The sequence below is a fragment of the Pinus tabuliformis genome, chromosome 5_2 (genome assembly GCF_031772625.1).
Source record: "Pinus tabuliformis cultivar Carrire ecotype Pingquan chromosome 5_2, CPIR1, whole genome shotgun sequence".
Taxonomy (NCBI): Eukaryota; Viridiplantae; Streptophyta; class Pinopsida; order Pinales; family Pinaceae; genus Pinus; species Pinus tabuliformis.
In genome coordinates this window covers 24,359,173-24,369,513 of record NC_142306.1, presented here as the reverse complement: position 1 = coordinate 24,369,513, position 10,341 = coordinate 24,359,173, and positions in this window count along the sequence as shown.

The following is a 10,341-nucleotide window of genomic DNA, read 5'->3' as shown; positions in this document are numbered from 1 at the left end:
CTTACAAACAGAAAATGGAAATAAACATCTAGGGCGATGGTAGCTTATCTCTGAGAAGAGATGTGGTGGCTACATGCCTCTGAATTGTGGTACAATGAGGCTTGAAGGCCTATTTATTGTTGAGAAAAAATAGAGAACCCTAAACATCCAAAAACCTAACCCTAGAAGATGAAATTCCAAACTCTAGGCCCCATTTGGGTAAATTGGTACATCAACTTCCTCGGGTCATAAATTTGGCATACGATCTTCATTTTACACGTACAATATCTCGTTAGAAAGATATATCCGAGAACTACAACTTTGGGAAGAACAACATTAGGCCATGGACCCATTTTGTTCCTATTTTTCCCAAAAAACATCGTTTAGGGCCTCAAAATGCCTCCACAAGCTTAGGACCCAAAAAACCGCTAACAAATAGTAAACTGTGCTACAATTAAGGAAACTGAAAAGATGAAAGAAACAATGGTAGGGGTGCAAGTGGACTTGGTGGGTGGTCACCAATATCCACCTCGATAAGATGTGAAGGCAAAGGAAGGAAATAAATGCAAACCAAGAGGCTCACTACACAATAGAAGAACATATCCAAATAGGAGGAGGGATTGGGTAGCTCCGCACCCCACACACCCTACGTATAGGAAACCTAGGAGACTGCTCATAGCTTTACCAACTAGACAATGAATAATTTTCACATATGGCCACCTCCACATAGAGGAGGGAGGTCGAAGCATTCCACCTCGAAATCCTTCTTCCAGATAGCCCCCACCATCGACGTAGTAAGCCTCCTCCCCATTGGACCATGAGCGCATACACAATTGAAACAACAAATGCCCATAAACGTTGTGACTTAACATTTCCAATCAGAAAAGCCAGCGACACACGCGAGATGCAAGGAAAAACCTGACCACTCGATCAAACATATGGGCCAACACATCTATCAAAGCCTCAAAGCCAACGCAACCATGGACAATGTGCACTTTGAAAGGAATGCGAATCCTTAACTTTACAATAAGGATAATAGCACCTCACATCGTTCGATGGAAAAAGAAAGCAAGAGGGAGGTAGGTGGTTTACAACCAAAACCCTTCCACGTTCCTTTTAAATGTATGCATCTCAACCGACAATGCCAACACAAAAAGAGTACAAGCATAAGAAACTGACACCAAAAATAGTCGAACAGTGAAGAGGCTAACCATCATAGGGAGCCACACCACAACAACCCATACAACTCCGAGAACTTAGAGCAGAAGGGCAATTGTTCACATACGCCTCCTGGGACAAGCATGGCCAACATTACGCTCATGTGCTACCGATTGGGTATGGAGAGAAGATGAAAATCAGCCACCCTACAAATGACCCAAGGCCATTCTTGAGGAAAACCTGAAAAACCAACTCAATTACCAACCCACCTTTCACACAAAAAGCAAAAACCTCCCCACCAAATATGAAGGAGGTGAACAATATAACGAGGAGCCAATTTCAATGGAGCCACACATGGCTACCTAGCCCAATCAAAATTTTCTATTCGCAACAACCAAGGGGCATTATAGCGACATAGGCATGATGGTGTTTTGGGGTTTCCATCTTGGACCACAACAATGAAGGCTCAACGGAATGCTAAGAAAACTTTAACATTTTTATCGTTCGGATGGGCAAGAGGGAAGGGGATGAGCCTGGCCAACATTACCACTCATGTGCTACTAAGTGGGGATGGAGAGAATATGAAAATCGACCACCCTACAAATGACCCAAGGCCATCGTTCAGGAAAACCCGCCAAAACAACTCAATTACCAACCCACCTTTCACACGGAAAGAGAACCTATCATTTGTATCCTTTGGACGAGCACGAGGGACCAGGACGAGCCAAGGAACCACACCGCAACAACCCATACAACTCCAAGAACTTAGAGAGAAGAAGGGGAATTGTTCACATATGCCTCCCGGGAGGAGCATGGCCAACATTACTGTTCATGTGCTACCAAGTGGAGATGGAGAGAAGATGAAAATCGGCCACCCTAAAAACGACCCAAGGCCATCATTCAGGCAAACCCAAAAAAACATCAATTACCAACCCACCTTTCACACGAAAATAAAACCTGTCACTTGTATTGATTGGATGGGCATGAGGGGACCAGGATGAGCAAGGGAGCCACACCACGACAACCCATACAACTCCAAGAACTTAGAGAGAAAAAGGGGAATTTTTCACATATTCCTCCCAGGATGAGCATGACTAACATTAATGCTCATGTGCTACCGAGTGGGGATGGAGAGAAGATGAAAATCAACCACCGTACAAATAACCCAAGGCCATCGTTCAGGCAAACCCATAAAAACAACTCAATTACCAACCCACCTTTCACACGAAAAGAAAATCGGTCACTGGTATCATTTGGATGGGCACGAGGGGACAAGGATGAGCCAGGAGCCACGCCACAACAACCCATACAACTCCAAGAACTTAGAGAACGGAAGGGGAATTATTTACATATGCCTCCCATGACGAGCATGGCCAACATTACCACTCATGTCCTACTGAGTGGGGATGGAGAGAAGATGAAAATTGTCCACCCTACAAATGACCCAAGGCCATCGTTCAAGGAAGCTTGAGAAAACAACTCAATTACCAACCCACCTTTCACACGAAAAGCAAACTTGTCACTTGTGTCATTTGGATGGGCATGAGGGACCATGGCAAGCCAAGGAGCCACACCACAAAAGCTTGTAAAACTCCAAGAACTTGGAGAGCAGAAGGGGAATTGTTCACATATACCTCCAGGGATAAGCATGGCCAAAATTACCACTCATGTGCTACCGAGTGGGGATGGAGAGAAGATGAAAATCAACCACCATAAAAATGACCCAAGGCCATCCTTCAGGAAAAACCAAAAAAACAACTCAATTACCAACCCACTTTTCACACGAAAAAAAAACCTATCACTTGTATCAATTGGGTAAGCATGAGGGATGAGGATGACCCCGGGAGCCACACCACAAAAACCCATACAACTCCAATAACTTGGAGAGCAAAAGGGGAATTGTTCACATATGCCTCCTAGGATGGGCATGGCCAACATTACTGCTCATGTGCTACCGAGTGGGGATGGATAGAAGATGAAAATCAGCCACTCTAGAAATGACCCAAGGCCATTCTTCAAGCAAACCCAAAGAAACAACTCAATTACCAACCCACTTTTCACATGAAAATAAAACCTGTCACTTGTATCATTTGGATGGGCACAAGGGGACCAGGACGAGCTAGGGAGCCACACCACAACAACCCATACAACTCCAAGAAATTAGAGAGCAGAAGGGGAATTGTTCACATATGCCTCCTGGGACGAGCATGGCCAACATTACCACTCATGTGCTACCGAGTGGGGATGGAGAGAAGATGAAAATCGACCACCCTACAAATGACCCAAGGCCATCGTTCAGGCAAGCCCAAAAAAACAACTCAATTACCAACCCACCTTTCACATGGAAAGAAAACTTGTCACTTGTATCATTTGGATGGGCACGAGGGACCAAGACAAGCTCGAGAGCCAAACCACAACAGCCCATACAACTACAAGAAGTTAGAGAGCAGAAGTGGAATTGTTAACATATGCCTCCTGGGACGAGCATGGCCAAAATTACCGCTCATGTGCTACTGAGTGGGGATGGAGAGAATATGAAAATCAGCCACCCTACAAATGACCCAAGGCCATTTTTCAGGAAAAATAAAAAAAAACAACTCAATTACCAACCCACCTTTCACAAGAAAATAAAACCTATCACTTGTATCATTTGGATTGGCACGAGGGACCAAGATGAGTCTATGAGCCACAACACAATAGCCCATACCACTCCAAGAACCTGGAGAGCAGAAGGGGAATTGTTCACATATACCTCCTAGGACAAGCATGGCCAACATTATCGCTCATGTGCTACTGAGTGGGGTTGGAGAGAACATGAAAATCAGCCACGCTACAAATGACCTAAGGCCATTCTTTAGGAAAACCTGAAAAAACAACTCAATTACCAACCCACCTTTCACATGAAAATAAAGCCTATCACTTGTATCATTTGGATGGGCACGAGGGACCAGGGCGAGCCCATGAGCCACACCATAACAGCCCATACAAGTCCAAGCACCTGGAGAGCAGAAGAGGAATTGTTCATGTATGCCCCCCGGGACGAGAATTTCTAACATTACAGCTCATGTGCTACCAAGTGGGGATGGAGAGAAGATGAAAATTGATGACCCTACAAATGACCCAAGGCCATTCTTCAAGCAAACTCGAAAAGACAACTCAATTACCAACCCACCTTTCACACGAAAGGTCGACCCAGGGACCAAGACGAGCATGGCCAAAATTACCGCTCGTGTGATACTGAGTGAGGATGGAGAGTAGATGAGAATCATCCACCCTAAAAATGACCCAAGGCCATCCTTCAGGAAAAAGCAAATAAACATCTCAATTACCAGCCCAATTTTCACACAAAAAGGAAGATCGCGCCCGAACGAGTTTACATGGGTGCCCTCACACGGCCTGACCGACTCAACCGAACGAGTTTTCATGGGTTCCCTCACATGACACGAGATGACCCGACCTGACCCGAGCTGACCGAGTTTACATGGGTGCCCGCACAAGACTGAAATGAAGGCACAAGGGAGAGTCAGGCAAACGAGCTACATGAACGTGCACAAAGCCCACCCCTTGTCACAACTTAGCAATTTTGATACGGGCTCGTGTGCCTAGCGCGCCCTCACACTGATCAACCTGACCAAATGGGTTTACATGAGCACCCTCAAATGACTCGCCTAAACGAGTTTACACAAACACCCTCAAATGACCCACCTGAATGAGTTTACATGGGTGCCCTCAAATGACCCGCCCGAACGAGTTAACACGGGCACCCTCAAATGACCTGCTCGAACGAGTTTACACGGTCACCCACAAACAACCCGCTCAAACGAGTTTACATGAACACCCTCAAACAACCCTCCTGAACGATTTTACATGGGCACCCTCAAATGACCGGCCCAAACGAGTTTACATGAACGCCCACACACGACTGAAATGAAGGCACAAGGTAGAGTTAGGAAAACAAGATGCACGAACGTGCACAAAGCTCACCCTAGGTCACAACTTAGCATTTTTTATACGAGCTCATGTGCTTGGGCATGACCTCACACTGAACAGATCGACTGAACATTCTTACACATACGCCCTTGCCTGACGCAGCTGACCAGCTTGAACGAGTTTACAAGGATACCCTCACCCGACCCGCCAGAACAAATTTACATGGAATCCCTCACCCGACCCACCAGAACGAGTTTACACAGATGCTCTCAAATGACCCACCGGAACGAGTTCACACGGACACCCTCAAATGACCCACTCGAACAAGTTTACATGGATATCCTTAAATGACCCACCCGAATGAGTTGACATGGACGCCCTCAAACGACCTGCTCGAACGAGTTTACATGGGTCCCAACATGACCGATGCAAAGGAACAAGGGAGAGTAGGGAAAACAAGCTACACGAATGTGTACAAAGCCCACCCCGGATCACAACTTAGCATTTTTTATATGGGCTCATGTGCCTAGGCGTGCTCTCACACTGAACGACTTGACCGAATGAGTTTACATGAACACCCTCGCTCGACCCGCCCGATCGAGTTTACATAGACGCCCTTGCCTGGCTCGTCCGAACGACCTGTCCGAATGAGCTGACAAGAACACCCTCAAACAACCCACCCGAATGAGTTTACATGGGCACCAACACGACCAAAAAGAAGGGACAAGGGAGAGCCAGGAAAATGAGCTACACGAACATGCACAAAGCCCACCCCGGGTCAAAACTTAGCATTTTTGATACATGCTCATGTGTCCAGGTGTACCCTCACACTGAATGACCTGATTGAATGAGTTTACATGGACACCCTCGCCTGACCCACCCAAATGGGTTTACATGAATGCCCTCGCCCGACCCTCAAAAATGACCCACCTGAACGAGTTTACATGGACGCCCTCAAATGACTCGCTCAAACGAGTTTACAAGGATGCCCTCAAATGACCCGCCTGAACGAGTTAACACTGATGCCCTCAAATGACCCACCCGAATGAGTTAACATGGCTTCCCATACCATGAAAATGAAGGCATAAGGGAGAGCGAGGCAAACAAGCTACACAAATGTGCACAAAGCCCACCCCGGGTCACAACTTAGCATTTTTGATACGGGCTCGTGTGCCAGGGAACACCCTCACACTGAACGACCTGATCAAATGAGTTTACATAGACACCCTCGCCCAAGTTGCCCGATCGAGGTTACATTGACACCCTCGTCCAACCCTCCCAAGCAACCCACTCGAATGAGTTTACACGGACACCCTCCGATGACCCGCCCAAACGAGTTGATACAGATGCCCTCAAACAACCCACTCGAATGACTTTACATGGGCACCCACACGACCAAAATGAAGGCACAAGGGAGAGCTAGGAAAATGAGCTGCACAAACGTGCACAAAGCCCACCCCGGGTCATAACTTAGCATTTTTTATATGCACTCATTTGCCTGACCTCACCCTCACACTAAACGACCCAACCAAACAAGTTTACATGGACACCCTCGCCTGACCCACCCGAACGCGTTTATATAGACGCCCTCTCCCCACCCGCCTGAACGACCCGCCAAAATGAGTTTACACAGACACCCTCAAATGACCTGCCTGAAAGAGTTGACACAGATGCCCTCAAATGACCCACCCGAAACGCGTCTACATGGGTGCCCACATGACCGAAATGAAGGGACAAGGGAGAGCCGAGAAAACTAGCTACACAAACATGCACAAAGCCCACCCCGGGTCATTCCTTAGCATTTTTGATACAAGCTCATGTGCCTGGGCATGCCCTCACACTGAATGACCCAGCCAAACGAGTTTACACAGATGCCCTCGACCAACCCACCGAACAAGTTTACACAGAAGCCCTCGGCTGACGCGCCTGAACAAGTTTACATGGATGCCATTGTCGACCTGCTGGAATGACCCACCCGAACAAGTTTACATGGATGCCCTTAGATGACCTGCCCGAACGAGTTGACATGGATGCCTTCAAATGACCCACCTGAATGAGTTTACATGGGTTCCCACATGACCGAAATAAAGGGACAAGGGAGAGATGGGCAAACAAGCTGCACGAATGTGCACAAAACCCACCCCGGGTCACAACTTAGCATTTTTTATACGGGCTCATGTGCCTAGGCATGCCCTCACACTGAACAACCCAACTGAATGAGTTTACACAGACAACCTCGCCTAACTTGCCTGAATGAGTTTACACAGATGCCCTCGCCCGACCCACCAAAACAACCCACCCAAACAAGTTTACACAGACGCCCTCAAATGACCTGCCCAAATGACCTACCCAAACAAGTTAACACGGACGCTGTCAAATGCCATGCCTGAACAAGTTTACATGGGCTCCCACACGACCAAAGCAAAGGGACAAGGGAGAGATGGGAAAATGAGCTACACGAACATGCACAAAGCCCACCCCAGGTCACAACTTAGCATTTCGGATTCGAGCTTATGTGCCCAGGCACGCCTTCACACTGAATGACTTGACCAAACGTGTTTAGACGGACACCCTTGCCTGACCCGCCCGAATGAGTTTACATGAATGTCCTCACCCAACCCACCCGAACGAGTTTACACGAGTTCCCTCGCATGACCCGATAGACCTGCCCTAACAAGTTTACATGGATGCCCTCAAACAACCCGCCTGAATGACCAGCTCGAACGAGTTTATAGGACGCCCTCAAATGACTCGCCCGAACAGGTTTATAGAGATGTCCTCAAACGACCCGCCCAAACGAGTTTACAGTGACGCCCTCAAACGACCCACCTGAACGTGTTGACATGGACACCCTCAAACAACCTACCTAAATGAGTTTACATGGGCACCCACACTACCAAAATGAAGGGACAAGGGAGAGCCATGTAAACGAGCTACATGAACGTGCACAAAGCCCACCCTGGGTCACAACTTAGATTTTTGATACGGGCTCATGTGCCCAGGCGTGCCCTCACACTGAACAACCTGACTGAACGAGTTTACATGGACACCCATGCCCAAGTCTCCCTGTCATGCCCCTACACTGGCAGTAATATTCCAACCACACTATAGTGAGGTGCGGCACCACTAACCACTTTCTTTTCACCAATACTTATGATCGTGGACTATGCCTAACATTCATAATTAGTTTATTTTTTGTTACCAAGTATTAGTTTATCCTTTATATAAGATTAAAAATATGAACATTCATCATAATAGCATTAACATATAGAAATGCACAATAGTATAAGGGGAGGGATAACTCCCTATTATGAGTATTGCTATATATCAATATATATAAATTTCATGTATAAGTTAAATCTTGGGGGGACCCCAAATTTACACTTAGCCAATTTTTCAGCTTCGGAAAACTCGATTGTCTAGCCTCTTCGGCACCTCCGAACGGTCACCAAACATTCTTCCCAACTCTTCATTCACCCCTGAACATGATTATTCAGCTCGTCACGCTGTTTTCCCAACTTGGGCGCCCACCTGTGTCACCGTGCATGCCTACCCTACACGTCCACACATCAGTCGCCTTCATTCACAACCCGTTGTACCTCTTCACCCGGCTCGCCCTCCATTCATTCAGGAAACACCCTCACCATGTTACCTTACCCAACATTATCGTTCAGCGCAACGGTTCCTTCGTTCGGTGAGCACACATGCACGCGTGTTGCCTCTCGCCCGAAATCTCATTCATGGTTTCGACCTCCCTTTGTTTGGTGGGCCGCACATAGTACCACCTACACAAACTCCCATTCACGTCCTCCGATTCAACCGCCCTTTGTTCAGTTGATGCCCTCACCATGTCATCTTGCATGAACCACCAACTAGCCATTCAGCCCTGCACGAATGCCCTACCCAGTTCACCCGTCGTTCAACCCTACACGAAGGCCCTACCCATTTTGCCTGTCGTTAAGGCCTACATGAACACCCTACCTGGTTCAACCATCTTTCAGCTCTGCATGAATGCCTTCGCTTGTTCTGCCTGTCATGCGTGCACATCTGCACTATAGAACTTTCACACTTCTTCACACTTATCACTTAGCTTGTCCATGTGATCTGCGTCCAAGTTCATTGGTTCAATGACTCCTCTCCAACTCATCCTCCACTTATTTATACGCTTGAATGACCATCGTTCAAATGCCCAGGCAACCTGCCCATCAAATGCTCTTCCATCGGCTTTTCTCCATTTTAACACATTGGCCCACCCACATATTGTGTGGCCACCCCCATCGAATGTTGGCTTGCCCGTTGGCTCGCCTGCTCCTTAGGTTGCCCGGGACCGCTCATATGATATATACATACCATGCTCAACACTTCACATCTTTCACTCGCGTGACCTTCCACCGTGGCTGCAACTCGCACATCCATGTGCCCTATAGCTCGTGGTCCTCACACGCCCAAATGAGTTTACATAGATGCCCTCGCCCAACCCACCCTATAATGCCCACAAGCTATGGTTGGTGGATGGGCGAGGGTGCACCGGGTGAGGCGCAAACAAGTGAGTCAAGCCGCAGGTCGCATGAAGTGAAATGGAGGAAATGCAAAGTATTTTTGTGGAGGTATGTTTATATCGTGTGGGTGGTCTAGGGCAACCCAACGAGCGAGCGAGCTGACAGGTGAACCAACACACGATGGGCAGCCGAACATTGTAAATGAGTAGGCCAACGGGCAGACATGGAGCAAAGGTCGGCCGAATGCCCAAACGATGAGCAGGTGGGCATATAAATAAGTGAAGGAGAGTTTGTGGAGGCATCACTTCAATCAACAAAGAAGTCACTTGGACAAGCTAAGTTTGTGGCACAGGTGCGAAGTTCTGTGGTGTGGATGTGCCCGCATGAAAGGGCAGAACAGGCGTAGGTATCATCCAAACCAGGTGAACTAAATAGGTGTTCGTACAGAGCTGAACGACGGGCGAACCGGGTAGGGCATTCGTGTAGGGCTGAACGACGAGCAAACCGAGTAGGGCGTCTGTGCAGGGCTGAACGACGGGCGAACTGGGTAGGTCGTTCGTGTAGGGCTGAACGCCTAGTTGGTTGTTCATGTAGGATGACATGGTGAGGGCATCAGCTGAACGAAGGGTGATTGAACTAGAGGTTGTGAGCAAGAGTTTGTGTAGGTGGTACTATGTGCAGCCCACCAAACGAAGGGAGGTCGAAACCATGATTGAGAGTTCGGGTGAGCGGCGACACAGGTGCGTGTGTGCCCACCAAATGAAGGAACAGTTGG